This window comes from Vicugna pacos, chromosome 17 (genome assembly GCF_048564905.1).
Source record: "Vicugna pacos chromosome 17, VicPac4, whole genome shotgun sequence".
Lineage (NCBI taxonomy): Eukaryota > Metazoa > Chordata > Mammalia > Artiodactyla > Camelidae > Vicugna > Vicugna pacos.
Window position 1 is genome coordinate 33,824,519 of NC_133003.1, and position 16,570 is coordinate 33,841,088.

The 16,570-nt window shown below is 39.8% G+C and overlaps 3 long non-coding RNA genes across 6 annotated transcripts in view; 1 reads left to right on the forward strand and 2 right to left on the reverse strand.

Annotated features, from left to right (window-relative positions):
- The window catches only part of LOC140686785 (uncharacterized), a 343,874-nt gene that overhangs the window by 214,279 nt on the left and 113,025 nt on the right, over positions 1-16,570 (reverse strand). The window lies entirely within an intron of this gene.
- Positions 5,019-7,349, forward strand: LOC140686787 (uncharacterized). 2 transcript variants are annotated; one of them, XR_012060705.1, is made up of 2 exons: positions 5,019-5,361; positions 6,852-7,349. It is a non-coding gene; the product is annotated as an uncharacterized lncRNA (long non-coding RNA). The 2 variants fall into 2 exon arrangements; XR_012060704.1 differs by lacking the exon at positions 5,019-5,361 and adding an exon at positions 6,437-6,730.
- On the reverse strand, positions 5,581-6,288 carry LOC140686786 (uncharacterized). The gene is made up of 2 exons (XR_012060703.1): positions 6,152-6,288; positions 5,581-6,040 (listed from the first exon to the last, which is right to left on the reverse strand). It is a non-coding gene; the product is annotated as an uncharacterized lncRNA (long non-coding RNA).

The following is a 16,570-nucleotide window of genomic DNA, read 5'->3' on the forward strand; positions in this document are numbered from 1 at the left end:
TCTGCCATCTTGAAATTCTTAATCATTTTTGAACAAGGAGCCCTACGTTTTTGTTTTGCACTGAGGTTCCCAAATTACAGAGCCAGTGCTGTCCACAGTACATAAACTATAATTGACACAAGCTTTAAAAGATGCACAGAGTTCAACCTAAATTGCTACCTAGGCTGAAAGAAAATCCTAGAACCTAATTTTGGGATATACTGTCCACTTCTGGGTTATGAAAAAATGTTTTGCTTTATTACAACTCTAGTAGAAATAGGTAAGCTCATTATTAGTCTATTAATTTCCCTGGGAAGAGTTTTCATAACTCATGAGTAACAGGTCAGGAATTTTCCATCCTCCAACATCGGATGCAGTTTTGTATCATTAATTCCAACACACTGGTCAGTTAAATAATTTTATGGTCACAAATCATTGGGTCCCAGTACTGATATGGTTAAGAAAGCCCCAAACGTGCCACAGTCTTTCACACTGTGGCACAAACTCTTGGTCGGACAACACAGAGCCATTTCTATCTCCCTTGTTAACTTTGCCCTAAAGAGGCTGGAGGACAGCTGCAGGCATACTTCCTTGTCATTCTTCCTTGCAGTTGTGTCCTTACACAACTCAATTCTGGCCAGTGAGATGGAAAGGGAGGTTTTCTGGGAGCCTTCTGGAGAAAGCTTTTCCCTTTGTTAATAAAAAGAGAGTTCCACTACAGGAAAAGAGCATAAACAGAATCCTGAGACACAACGAAAGGATGTAAGGACATTTACTGCATTATGCTTGTCCTGCTCAGCATCCATACCCTCCCCTTTTGATAGCAATGCCTCAATTCCCTTGGGGGAGTCTTCTAGTCCTTACCATTCAAGGGACTGGTAAGCTTGGGAGGGGACAAATGACTCAGGTCCAGCCAGAGAGAATTTTCAGAACTTCTGCTGAAATACTTTGGAAAGTCACTTTCCTTCTATTTAGAGGCCAAGCTGGCAAGATCCAAGCCCAGGGCTGCTGGGGTCACCCAAAGGGGAAGCCTGCTTGAGAATAAGACCAACACAGAGGAACAAGAGTGAGGACAGGAAGAGACGTGGATTTGCTGGGTCACTGGTCGAGAATCTGCATCTAGCCAGCCATGAATCCCCTGGACTTTTCAGTTGCAAGAACCAGGGAATTCCCTTTTGCTTCGGTAAGTTTTGAGTTAGTTTCTGTCATTTGAAACTAAAAAAAAGTCTGACTCATTACTGAGGTAACAGGGGAAGTCACACCTACTTCTAATATGCCATATTTTTTCCTCAACCACCAAATATCTTTGATGTGATCTATATATCGGTCTGCGGTAGCCATATTTTCCCAGCCATTTCCTCACACAATCAGTATATCGGTTCAGACAAGTAGAATTTTACTCACAGAAGAGAGCAGAATATTTGAAAATCAGAGCTACTCTGAAAACCAGCAACGTATGGAGAAAACACACTTCTGATAGTAATAATCACACAATCTCGTTCCCCTGGTGAACTTTGGAGGCATGCATTTCTAACTTACATTCCATCATCCAGTAATCAGGCTAAAAATATCTTTCCTACACTCTCCAGGTAAAGACTGAAACACACTGCTGGAAGCTCTTGCACCACATAGCTGCATCAAACTTCAAGCTGGTAAGTCAATATTTGGACCCTGTGGAGAGAAATCCAGGGGGAGAACTCAGCTTACACATCCCTCTTGCCATCTTGACTAGCTGGGAGTGACCCACCTAAGTACCCTGGTTCCTCAGTACCTCAGTAAGCGCTTTGCTATGCAAGGATGACACACTTGGAGCCATAGAAAAGTTCTCCTTAGAATCTGTGCAAACTCAAGTATGTTCACTCTATACCCATGGTCTATACATTGCACATGAGCATTTCAGAGATGATCCATTTCTAATGCTTCTGGATTGGCTGTTGACAAGGGGCTCTTAATGCTGTAGCTTCCAGTATGACTGATGGAATCATTATTTTGCTTTTGAAATTCAGAAGGCTACCAATGGATTTCACTCTTACTATATGCCAGGCACCATGTTAAACATCTAACACACACGGACCTATTAGATATTTACAAAACTCCCTGACATAGGATCTACTGATGTTTCCAATGTACAGATGAGGAAACTGAGGCTCAGAACAAGTTGAGCAAAATTTCCAAGATCACAGACTTAGTAAATTTTGGAGTCAGCACTAAATTCTAGGGCCACCTTCTCTACTCCCCATAATCCTTGTTCTTGAATGCCTGCTATATTCACACTCTTATGAGAAATTTGATACTTAACCTGGTAACACCAGGTTTCACTTTTATAACTTAAAAATATTTAATTAGAGAATCTGAAGATAATTGATTAGGCACAAGTGTAGCAGGAATACTCAACCGTAAGAGTAACTTAGCACCTTCCCTGGGCCAGACACTAGGCTTTGGAAATACAGCAGAGGACAAGAGAGATGGGACCTCATGGAACAGCACAGAGAAGCAACGACAAAAGAAGGCGCATGGTTTCTGGGGGAAGCAGAGTGTTGGTAAGTCAGATACTTTTGTGCTGGTGTCCGCACTGCTCTGCTGCCAGCTGGCTGTGGGCACTTGGAAGGACTCTTTGCCCTTTGGGAGCTCAGTTTTCTAATCAATAAAAGAGTAAGTTTGGGCTCCAGGCTCTCCAAAGCCTCTCCCAGCCCTGCCATTTGTTGAGCCTCAGGCTCTTTTCCTGGGTCCCTATAGAGGAAGATCAGTAAGCAGATACATGCTACAGCCAAGTTCTCAAATTCAGTAAACATGAGAGCATCAGAAAACTCTGGGGAACTTGTTAAAACACGACTTTCACCCCCACAACCAGAGGGTTCCTTCCGGAAGCCCCAGGATGGGGCCCCAAGATCTACATTTTTAATAAGTCTCCCAGGTGATTTTGATGTATGAATCGTGATTTGAAACCCTGGTATTCAGAGCACTGGCAGTGCTTAAGAGCTTATCAGAAATGCAGATCTTGGATCCCACCCAAGATCCATTGAATCAGAACCTGCATTTTACCAAGGTCCCTGGGTCATGCTCCTGTAAGGGACCAACCTGGTTAATCTTTTTTTTGTTTGTTTGTTATGAAAGTTTCATGTTTTTTTTTTTACTTTTTTTATTGATTCATAATCATTTTACAGTGTTGTGTCAAATTCCAGTGTTCAGCACAATTTTTCAGTCATTCATGGACATATACACACTCATTGTCACATTTTTTTCTCTGTGATTTATCATAACATTTTGTGTATATTTCCCTGTGCTATACAGTGTAATCTTGTTTATCTATTCTACAATTTTGAAATCCCAGTCTATCCCTTCCCACCCTCTACCCCCCCCCCCAGTAACCACAAGTCTGTATTCTCTGTCCATGAGTCTATTTCTGTCCTGTATTTATGCTTTGTTTTTGTTTGTTTTTGTTTTTTAGATTCCACATAGGAGCGATCTCATATGGTATTTTTCTTTCTCTTTCTGGCTTACTTCACTTAGAATGACATTCTCTAGGATCATCCATGTTGCTGCAAATGGCATTATGTTGTCCAACCTGGTTAATCTTGATACTGTTCTCAATCTCCATACCAAAGAAGCCAGAGTAGTCCCTTAACTATTTGTTATTAGTTTAATTTTTCTTGCAGTAGATTTTCTTAACCTAGAGAGATCTATAATTACTACTCCTAAAAGCATCATCTGGAAGATTATTTTCCAAGTTAAGTTGGGCAGAGCCCTAGGCTTCAGACCTCCAGGGCCACGGGGTTGGGGTTGGGGTGATATGAGGAATCCTGGCCTGAGCTGGCCTCCAGGCTACAAACTCTACTTCAAACAGAGCTTCCCTACTTTGATCAGTTTTAGAAATTGGGATTGCAGTTTGATTTCCTTTGAAGTGAAGGTTTTGCTGCTTTAAGTTTTTCCCTCAACCAACATTACGCTCCACAGTGTCCATCAATATCATTGGTACCTTCTCCAGGTTACTCAAGAGATGGGCTTAGGGAATGAACCTGATTCTATTTTCCCCTCTGCTTCCCCTGGGGGCTGAGACATGACCTGCAAAATGTCAAAATGTGCTCCTGTTCCCAGGAGGACCATTAAGTTACTTTTCTATTCTACTTTAATATACGATGACCATGAAAGACACTAATGTGGAAAATTTCGAATTTGGCTCACATGCCATCCCTAGCTTGTCTTCTAACAAAAGCTCCATGTATCTTACAATCCAAAACGTTCCCACCAGTCAATGGGAATTTGATCCTTAAGGTAAACAGCAGCAGTCCAGATCTTTCTTTAGACCAAGTATTTTTGGGACATATTTAGTGATTAGCATTGCTTGGTGGCTCTAGAGTTAGTGTCAGAATTCACTTAACAAAGAAGTCATAAGAGGCCCAGGAAAAGACAACTTCAGTTTTATTAACATTTAGTGAGTGGTTCTCAATCAGGATGCACATAATCATCTGGGGAGCTTTGAAAACTCTTGATGCCTAGGCCACACCCTAAAAAATTATATCAGAATCTCTAGGAATGGGACTTCAACTTTAGTGAGACTCTGGATGATTGGAACACGCAGCTGAAGTTGAGATCCACTGCCCAGATACTAGATATGGAGGCCCGGGAAATGTCCTATAAGACACATGCTCACTGGCCCTCCTCCTCCCTCTTTTGGTCCCCATCTCCTGTGTCCAGAAGATCATTCATTCACTCAGCGGTTATTTACTGGAAATCCACTTTGTACTCATTTGGAACTGGCAATCAAAAATGCAAAAATCCTGTCTTTGCAGAGCTAAACAAAACTGAATTTTTAAAAAATTTCAGGTATGAATAGGTGCTATCAAGAAGATAAAATAGAGCATGAGTGTAGTACATAGTCATAGCCTCTCTGAGAAGGTGACATTTGAATTCTGGGATGACACTTGAATTGGGGTAAGGACATGACTATAAGACAATCTGAGAAAGCTCTTAAGCAGAAGGAATAATAAGCTCAAGGGCCTCCATGGGAGGGAATGAGCTTGGTAAATAGAAAGGACAGATCAAAAGTCAGGGAGGGGGGAGCAAGTGAATGAGGTGTAAAGTTAAAGGAAATGAGATCAGTGTGGATCAAGAATCACATAGTGTTGGTCTTTATAGGCCATAAAAAAAGAGTGGAAGAGATAGTTTGATAAATAACTTCAACAGAGGGAAAATATCTATACAAAAGACTATACCAATCACACGAACAATGGCCTATATTCTCACATAATGCTTTTGCATTTTATTTTAATTTAGTTTGTGGCAAAGAAGGGGAGCAGAACTGGTCCTGCTCCTCGGGGACAGATATTAGAACTGCCTGGGAGAGGGGTTCAAGCTGTATGGCACACGTGGTCCTTCTTCACCGTAAGTGCAGTGTTTACACTCCCACTCCCTAGGGGTGTGATCCCCTACCCTTAGTGAGTAATCACTACTAACTACAGCAGGTCATATCCAGTGGTTCAAAACACAACAATGTGCACACTTAGCACTTCAATCTAGTTCATCTACCCTAAACTTCAAACCTCTGTATTCTCTGAATATCTCTATCAGGATGTCCCACAGTACTTCAAACACACCGTGACCCAACATTGAACTCATCTTTATTCATAAACAAACTGGTATCACCCCCTATAATCTCTCTGTGGGTTGGTATCAGCTGATGGTGGTTGAGGCTGGATCAGCTGCTGGTTCTTCACGCACGCGTCTGCCGCCTGGGCTGGGCTGGCCAGAACAGCTGGGTGGGAACTGAGACAGTTCTGTCTCTTCTGTGGTGTCTGACTTGGGCTTCCTCACAACATGGAGGTCTCAGGGTTGTTGGATTTCTTCTATGGCCAGTGGCTTCTCCCTGAATGAGTATCCCAAGAGGCAGGGAATAGAAGCTACAGTCTCTTAAGACCTGGGCCTGAAAACAGTCACAGCATCACTTCCTCCGTATCTTCTTACTCAAAGCAGTTTCTGAGCTCACCCAGATTCAAGGGAGGGAGTCACAGACTCATCTCTCAAAGGGAGGAATGTTGATAAATTTGTGGCCATTTTTTGTCCACTACAAAATGCAAAGTACACACACAGTATATATACAATGTCTGATACATGTTAAACTATAATCTTTCAAATAGAATCAACTGTAATAGTGACTAAATGCTATCCTCATTACCTTACAGTGATGTCCCTCAATCTTTTCATAAACTTAGTGAAGACAGGACCAGCAAATGTCAGGGGAAAACAGGGGAAAGTAACTAATGTAAGCATTGAAAACTATCATTAACTGCCCTTTCAGAGGCATGCATCACCCTCCATTGGTTGGGCACTCTAGGACTGCAGGAAGCTGCTGTCACAATCCTTCCAGTGCAAGTATTATGAGGTCACACTGAAGAGGGGGCAGCCAGGGAGACTTATCTCATTGCAAATGCAGGGTGCTCTGGGCACTCTTGTGTAAAAGGTGGCATCATCAATAGGGAACAGCATATGCCAGTGTGACAGTGAGTCACCAAGTAAAACCAGGGCTGCTCAGGTTCTGATGCCTGCAAAAGCTGGGAGCAATAAAATCATCCCAGTGTCTCAGTGCCTCCATGGAAGGATCAAAGAAGTTTTGTCTCAGGAGTATGTGAGAAGAGAGAACATGGTGCCTCACTATTTTCAGAGAAGAGTATTATTGGAGTCTTTTTAAGGGCAAGGATGACCCACGGTTTTTCTTGAAATATAAGAAAAAGTAAAAACGAGCCAACCTAAGAAAGTAATATATTAGATTTTAAGATAATTCATTATGACCAAGTTGGGTTTATCTCAAGTATGTAAGGCTAGTAGTAATCAATGTAAGTTGTCCACTAATACATTGTGGTACCTGGTCTCTACAGATGGCCTCTTGGCAGCATATTCTTCTGTAGTCCCCCTGGCAGTGAATCTGGGCTGGCCTGTAACTTACGTTAACCAATTGAACATGGCAGAAATGATGCTGTGCCAATTTCAGGAATATGCCTTAAGAAGGCCTGGCAGCTCCTGCTTTACACTTTGGGCCACCCAGTAAGAAGTCAGATACCGAGCTGGAGAGACCTTGGAAAGGACACAGGTAGAGGTCAGAGAGAGAGAAAGAGGCCCTGAGACTACAGGGGGAAAGACAAGCCCAATCACCCCAGCATCTGGGACTTCTATCCACCTCCAAGGAGGTGCCAGACATGGAGTGAGGCATTTGGGACTTTTCAACATCCAAGCTGAGCTTCCTGATGACTCCAGTACCAGATACCAACTCACTGCAACTTCATGAGAGGACCCAAACAGGACTGGCAGAAAAACCACCCTACTGAGCCCTCTCAATTCACAGATGTGTAAAGGATAATAAAATGGGAGTCTTTTAATCCAGTAAATACTGGCATGGTTGATTATAAAATAATAGATAAAAGAGAAAATTCATAAGATTATCTCAAAGAAAGCAGAAATACAGGGAAAAAAATTGTAGAAAATTCTATACTTATTCAATATTAAAAAAGAAAACCTTACAGCAAACCAGGAATAGAAGGGACCTAACTTCCTAAATCTGATCATGGAAATCTACCAAGGAAAAAAAAAAACTACCCAAAAAAACCAGCAGTTAACATAGTTCAAAGTATATTTCCACTTTGAGATTTAAAACAAAAGGCAAAGTTGCCCGTTATTACCACTTCTAATCAGAATTACACTGAAGGTTTTCATCAGTGCAGCAAAGCAAGGCAATTAAAAACAAAGGACTAGAAAGGAAACAACAAATCTGTCACTTAAATGATATGATTATATATATATATAAAGCCCCAAATAAGCTACACATATATTATTTACAGTTATATAATGAGACAATTAAATACGTTATCTAGATATAATATAAACGTGAAAAAAATTAATTGCACAACCAAATATACTAGTAAACAAAAATTTTAAAAATTTTAAAAAGCTTTTGTAATAGCATTAACAATAATTAGGAACAAATCTAACAAATAAGTTGACTTCTACTGAATAAACAATAATTATTAAAGAAGACCTAAACAAATAGTGATAGATTGAAAACTTCACAACTGTAAATACATAAATTCTCCCCCAATATAATCCTAACTAGATGGCCAAATTTTTTTAACAATATGGTAAGCTGAATATCAAATGTTTATGGAATTTAAACTGATAATAGGATGAGTAAGAGTCAAGAAGAACAACAACAATGTAGGAGGTGTACCACTCCAGGCGTGAAGAACTACTATGATGTGAGAATTAACTGTGGATCAGAGATAGGCAAACAGGCCAGTGGAACAGAACAGCAAACCCACACAGACGCACACATGGAACATGGGCAATCTGCTGTATGACAGAGGTATCATGGCAGCTTGGTATAAAAAGGACAGATTTCAGTAAATATTGATAGGACAATTGGGTATCCACCTGTTAAAAAAAAAGGAGAGAAAGAAACTATACTTCTACCTTACATCATATGCAAAATAATTCCAATTAGCTTATGATCCATATAGGAAAAGGATAAACTATAAAACTTATAAAATGACAGAGAAGAATATTTTCACAAGTGTAAGGTGGATAAAAATGCTTAAAAAATTCAAAGAACTGTAAGGAAAATATTGTATATATCATTTTTTTAAAAAATCCTACTTATCAAAGGACACAATTAAGAGAGTGGAAAAAAAAAACTTCATACTAGGAAACATACATAACTAACCAATGGCTTACTCTCAGAACAAAATAGAATTCACCCAGGACAATAAGAAAAAAGTATACAACATAATAGAAAAACCAAAGAGCAAATGATAAAATTCAATCATCTGACATATGCTAATAAAAACCAAAACAAAATACTACTGTACATCTACTAGATTGGCAAAAAATATTACACTCTAAAAATGTTGGGAAAGTGTAGAACATTGGAGATCCTCATACACAACTGGTATAAGTAATATAATTACTTATTTTTGAATTGTCTATTCAAATTAAAGATACACTTATCCCAGGACTCAATTAAACATATACTTATCCCAGAAGTCAGTCTTGGGTATATATCTTAGAGAAACTGGTGCACATGTGGGCCAGAATTATTGCAGATTGTTCGTAGTAATGTAAATTTGGCATGCCCACCCTGAGTAGAATGGATAAATTATGGTCTACTCATACAACGCTATGCCATGCTGCCTTGTAAATGAACAAAGTACATGGATAAATCTTACATACAGGGAGCCAAAGAAGTCAGACACAAAAATATGATTGCATTTTTACAAAAGTTCAAAAACAGATTATTTTGTGGTATTTCTTCATATTCAGTAAAACTAAGTATAAGACAGAAATCATAGTGGTGGTTACCTCCAGAGAAGCTGGAGGAGTTGTGATGGGGAGAAGCTCATGGGCTGCTGGCAATGACCTTTTCCTGGCCCAGTCTGGTAATTACATCAGTGTTCTCATTTTCCTTTTTTTTATTGTGGTGAAATGTACAGAACATAAAATTTACCATTTTAACCACTGTTAAGTGTACAGTTCTGTGACATTAAATATATTCATATTGCTATACAACCACTGCTGTTCATTTTCATAACTATGACGGTTTGGTTATAGAGGTATGGTTTACAGAGGTAAACCAAAAAACTGTAATGGGGGAAAAAACTCCAAAACACTGAGCTGCTACTTTGGATTACATGAAGGGATGGGTCAAATACATCATCACATAAAGAGCCACAGAAAGGAGTCCATGCAGCCTCCAGAAATAATATCACAGAAGAACATTTCATGGCATCTAAAGACAATTGAGGTACACAGTAAGGTAGGAAAAGATATTTATAATACATTATGCACAAATATTCCAATGTTTTAAAATACACTAAAAATATTTATGCAAGGAAAAAGTTTAGGAGAAATATATTATAAGGTTAACTATGAATCTGTTTGGGTGGTGGTTTATGAGTGATTTTTGTTTTGTTTCGCTCATTTGTATAGTTTCAGTTTTGAACAATGAATGGATTAATTTTTAAGAAAATAAAGAGACAATACATTCTATTGGAAAAAAATTACAACAACAACAAAAGCTTAGAGATCTCAAAATGGGAATAAGAAACCTGGTATTAGCTGATAGGTGTATTTAGAAAATACCTGGAATACTGCCAGCTCCTATACATCCATTTGAATGTAACCTTTCCCTGCCAGTTATCTTTCTCCTACCTGGTAACAATTTTTCCAGTGCCCTAGCTCTGACAGTAAAATCAAATTCTAGCTGCATGCTTTGGAAGCAAGTAGGGCAGCGGGAAGCAAGGTGAGCCTCTAAGACAGCCTGCTCCTAATTGAAAGGAAGGGAAAATCCTCCAAACACCATAGGGAAGGTTGACAGATCATCTTGTCATCCATTCTCGTCCATCTGGTCTACCGCCTCTTACAGATACTAAGACAGGAAAAATGAAGTGTGTCTAACACAGGAAATGAGGGTGGTCATTCAGATGATACAGCACCAACTCCCCATAAAATATTTGAGGTGCACTGGGCAGTGAAACAAAAGGCACCAGCCACAGTGTTCAGATCTGACTTCATGCTGGGTAGGGAGGTACCTGAAGACACCAAACGATGGGTGAATATAGAGGACCCCACAGAGACAACACATGAATTTTCCCATCAGCCAGGATGGGTTCACCCTGGGCACGCCTGTTAGCTCATTGGAATGAAATGTCTGGAGTGGTAAGCTGGGCTATAGATTTTCCCCCTGATATTGATCCCCTCAGCCCTTGGGGCAATGGCCTCCTGTCTGGACCAGTGCTTCATAAATTAACTGAAGAATTTACAGAATATTTTATGTCAGGTAAAGAGTGTTAAAAATCATGAAGTGGAAAAAAGATGTTAATGATCCATATGGATATGTGTGGCATGCAATCACTATAATTTTTCTCATACGTGTCTTTGGGTGTTGTGACATATAAAAGACGGGAATGTATTTGAGCTACTATAGGTCATCCTTGCTTTAAATAAAGTCTGAAAAAACAAGAGCTTTCAGGGGGCAGGTGGGAGGTACAGATGGGTTTATGGGTTGTGGTACTATTTTTCAATGGAATTCTAGTTACTGTTAACTGGTGTGCTGTCAAATAGGGGCTCAAATAAAATTGGGGAAAGTTAAGTTTAATAAGAGGATAGATGGTTTCAGGAATTCCTAGGGTCTTTAATTGACTAAAATGCATGTGACTCTGCTGTGTGTGTGTATCTACTTTGTAAGTAGAAATAATACAGAGTTATCGTGCAGAACCTTTGTGACCACAGAATATCATCTAAGGGATACACTTTGGAAATTTCTTCAGTAAAGGAATCCTTTTCTTGCTGTTTTATCCATGCAGGAGAGACAGTAGGCTCTTCTTTTGCATGGACTTCATCCAGTATGTGATAGGGAAGGGGTTTGTCCCCATACGTTTCAAACCTCCCTATCTGACAACATGGTGATCCCCACACTGGCTTTTCCTGGTATTGACAGCTAGTGATAAACCTGATAAAGCTCAAACTACTAACAAGTATCAGGAGTTTTCGCCAACCAGACAAAGTCCTGAGCCTTTGCAAAACGACCTCCCAGAACTCAGAGATAATCTATTGCTGGAACTGTTAATACTCTGCCAGAGAGTACATTTTGTCTTTGTTTTCAGTGTATTTTCTTTCCCAGAAGAAAGAAAACAAATGGGCTCAAAGAAATAAATAGAGTGTGTAGACATACCTTGAAATGGCATCTTTGTGACTTTGCCAAATAAATGAAGAATGAAGGCATAATTTATCTCTGTACACTCAAACAGTCTTGTCACATGTAACTGTCATTGTCTATGGAACTCTTAATTTTCTTTGAAAATAATGGAATCCTTTGAAAATAATATTCAGTCAGAAGGACTGTCCTATAGATTTAGCCATTATAAGAACAAAATTAAGAACATGGCTAAGAATGATATAGCTTCTTACTTTACTTTTTCTAAGCTTTCAGGTAGCCTTTTTTTTTTCTTCCAGTAATGGAAACCCTAGCCATAGGAGCAAAATTCAAATGAAGTCTGCATGCCAAAAGAAATAGAACTTAGCATTTATTCTCTGTTCCTGCTTCCACTCGGAAGGTATCTTTTCCCCCTAAGAAACACTTGTTTAAAAGAACATAAAAGTGGCTTTCTATTTCTGGCCAGAAGTAGAAAATGAAAGACAATGGAGAAAAAAATATTAGCTTAGCTTTTCCAGACTTGAAATAATGTGTGATTTTTGCTGTTTTTCCAACTTTTGAAACCAAGTCTGGTAAAATGCTTAATTCATTCAGCTGGTGAATCACCTTTTCTTTGTGGGAATATCAATGCCAAGCTAAAACTTCTCCAGATGAGGAAGGAAAAAAATTTAAATGCAGCAAAGCCAAGAGTAGATTGGAAAATAAAATTGTTCTGTCTCTACCTCATTAATTCTCCCTTCATCAGTTGGAGGTCCTGTGGGCTGCAGCCGTGCATCATTGCAATGGTACCTTCAGGTATTTCACTGAGACATAATTAAAATTGATGTTGTCATCTGGTGTTTCCTTGTGCAATTTGTCCAAGTTTTTGCAAATGGCAAAACAGAGCTCTACATTATGACTTTAGTCGTTCTACAAGAAACTGTCCAAGATTTCCTGGAGGTGCTCTGGAAAAACAGTTTGGCCAACTGGAAGAGAATTTAAGGGTCACCAAGCTCCCTGCAGGGATTACCTTAGCGATACATCCAAGCAATCCATTTGAATGGACCCGCTGTGACAAGCAAGTCTGTACCCAAGATATTCCATTTCATAGTTGAACAGCACTCATGAATTTTTAAAATCTTCCTTATATTTATTTATTCCCTCAAAAGGTATGTTACCAGGCTCACTCTAGAAACTTCCCATGGAAAGAAGGCTATGATAAGCAGCAAGAATCTGTCGTATAGTGGAGCTCCCAGCCCAGCAGGAAGGCAGCCGGCTAACTAGTAATTAACAGGAACACGTGAACGCCACATCAAGAGGAAGTAACTGATGCTGTGGATTTAACCTAGGGGTCAGGAAGGCCACCCTCCCTGAGGAAGCAAATTCAAGTAACCTCCTAAAGGATGCTGAGTGAAGATGGGGCTGAGAAGGGTACTACACTGAGGGAGAAGTATGAGCTGGTAGATCATCTGAAGAGAAAAAAAAAAAGAGCCATACACTTGCTTCCTGTCTTTCCTATTTTGGTCCAAGATTCGCCTTTAGTTTTACATAGGCTAAGACCACTCGCTCCTCATAGAAGACTGGTAATAATATGCTTTCTACTGTTTTCATTTCTTCTGCATTTTCTTTAGAATACAGTGATTTAAAAACGAGCAACTTTTGGTTGAACATTCTCTTTGCGCCGAGCCCAACGAATTCTCACAAAACCTTTTATTTCATCCACATATTTTGAGGGTGACTGGGGTTCAGGTTACCTCGCCAGTCAATGGCTGAGGATTCAAAGCCAGATCTGAAAATCTAAAGTACAAGATTTTCAGCACTCTACTGGGGTTTCTTCACGTTCAGGTCTACAAACTATTTCATCAAAATGATGGGGTTGGTGTATGTGTATGTGTGGTGGTGGAAATGTTTGCTAAAAAGACAGAATCCCAGGGCTCACCCAGCTGTTTTGAGTCTGAATCTCCGAGGATGTGGTCTGGGAATTTGCATTTTAACAAATTCCCCTGGTTTTTGCCTTGCATTTGAGAAGCACTGAACTTCATCCCAGTTCCTTGTGCTTGTGAAATAGAAGGTGTTGGGGAGAGAGGAGACAGAGAAAGGCACAGATAGGGGGGCAGGGGCAGTGGAAGAGAAAGGAGACAGACAGACACACAGACAGCCGCTGACACAGTTTACCATACTCCTGCCCAGGTTCTTCAAATGCTCTGCTGGTTACTGGATGAAACACTGGAATGCAGCCTGGTTATGATTTTCAAACTGCAAAAAAATTTAGCCTCAAATACTGGCAAGATGTCTAAGCAGAGCTCAGAGAGCTGCTTATTCAGGCTTCAGCCAAGCTGTGAAAAGTGAGGCTTTTTCAGAGGAAGTGAGATAAGACAAAAACTTACAAAAACAAACATCCTGAGGCCGGTGCTCAAAAGGCCACTGGCAAAATCTATAGTCTAATGTGAAGTGAGCTAAACAAACACATTACTGGGCCATCCAGGAAACATGAAGCAGATGCCTGGAAACTGGATTGTGTTTTCAACCTGGGTAGAAATATCCTGAGGAGTGATGATATGGAATTAGACACAAAGTTCAGATAAAAACAACGGGAGCAGGGGCGGGGAGGTGCGGGCAGCGACAGCAGATCCAGGATGGACAGGAGATGCTTCGGGGTAGCAAGTTCAGGGCAGGAGGGAGGCTAGTGCTCCAGCCTTATTTAAAATTGTATGCCCTCCTTTCCTCCTAGTCATGGGATTACCTGATGGCAACTAGTTAATGAAGGGGTAGAGATGGAGACCCAGAGGCCAGGGCCAAAGCTTTCGAGGTTTTAATACTAAAATGATGCTGCCTCCCACCTCCGATTAAGTGTTTTAAAATAAAAACAATACCAATTCAAAATATAGACAAAGGTAGTTCAGTAACATTCCGGGTTAGTCTCTGAGACTAATTCAATGCTTTTTGGAAAATGCAAAACATCAATGTCTGGCAGGAAGAAAAAAAAAAAAGTCTTGTGTGCTTTGCTGGTACAGCATACAGAAGCTAAGTCTGATGAGATAGTGCTTGTGAAATGCTTATCAAATTTCCTGGCAGAGACAAAGCACTCACCCAGGGCTAGTTATTATTATTTTTAATAATAGTAACATATGTTCCCGATTACATTTACTGCAGCTGCCTTCCTTTTAAAGGAATGCTAGGGCTCTCCCCCTTCTGTGGATGCATTTTTCCTAGTATTTTACTATTTGGCATTGTTGGAACTTGGCTCTGCAGAAATGAGGAAGTTGACCCCAGCTTCCCTCGCCTCAGAATCAGTCCAGTTCTCTGAGCTGCTTTCCTACTGAGTCCTTTCTTTCCAACACTTTCCCAGTCCCATCATGACATTTAATTAGTTATCATTTTTTGCTTGCTTTTAATTAAGGGAACACTGTTTACACTAATCTTGGACTCATTCACTGAATGCCATCTAACTCTTGACATTTATTTAGGAAACATCATTTGGCAGAGTTTTTATAGCACGAATATTTGATGATGCAAGTTAATTCCAGACCCTCTCCAACCATAGGCTTACTCCTCTTCTTCTATAAGATAACACCAGTTGGGTCAACCTTAAGATTCGTTATGACTCTATCACACTGAAATTTCAACTGCATTTTGCATTTACATTATCAGTAATCATTGGGAAAATGATAGTGTAACATAACCATACATATTTTTGTTATGCCTTGAAAGACTTCATGTATGCTCTCAACAAAAATTTTTCCTTGGAAAGTGACTTCTTTCGCTAACAGCAATTTTAAACATTGCAGTTTTCATGGTAATGCCTAATTATTATTACAAGTAACTTTTTCCAGATCTAGATCTGGGGTTATGGGCAAGAGAGACTCTATGAAAAACAACAACAAAACAAAAGCAACAGTAAAAACTCTTAGCCACTCTTTCCTTTGTTAAAAAGTTGCATTCAAGTCATTTAATTCTGCTCTTGACATGAAAGATGCCTATTTTTATGAAAAGCTGGTTTTACAGCAGGAAAATTGGCCCTTTAGTTATGACGCCTAATGATTCATGGTTGTTAGAGAACTCTTTCACAGAACAAAGCAGATTGGATTTGTTGGTGGAGTGTGCATTCCACAGCATCTCTTAGGATCTCGATGGGGGTCAGGGATTTAAGTCCTGGAAATTGTGTTTGGGCTCCAAGTTGTCCCATTCCATTTACTGCAGTCTCTGAAGGCAATTGTAAAAACTGGTAAAGAGGCAACAATGTGAGGTGATGTAAGACACCACTGCCCGTGAAAAGACCCAGGGGCCACTGACAGTCTCAGCTCTCAGTAATGAGGCCTAGATGCCCACTAAGAAAGGAAAAAAAACATGCGCACAGAGAAAGGTAGCTGTAATGGGAGGAGAGGACCAAAATGCGTATAGAACAGTTTAACTTTTAAAAATTTCACGTTCTCTAAGTCTGCTTTGAGATAGCCAAGGCTTTCTAACCTCAGAAGCATCTCACTGAGCTGTGAGAGGATTCTTTCCTATACACATTTGATCTCCTCACCTAAGTTCCCAATTCTTTAATTTACCTCTATGTAAGTGCCAGTTATTGGTAATCTTGGGGCAGATCATGATTTAACAAATTTATTCTGAACACTTACAATATCAAAAGTGACAAACACCCTACTTCCTGAGTTCTACAAAATCTCTCCATCAAGGTAATATTGGGGGGTAGGGAGAACATTGTATTGATATAGTAAGGTATAGTCCCAGTTCATCAATTTTAAAAGATGAATAAAGAGAGTTAATCTTATAATAGGGTGCTTGTGGAATATTCAAGAGCACAGCTATATTAAAAATATGGCTTTAAATGAGATTGATGTAGGTTTAAGTCCTGGCTCTGTCATGGGTGAGTGAACTTGAACAAGTTATTTAAACTCCCTATGTTTCAGA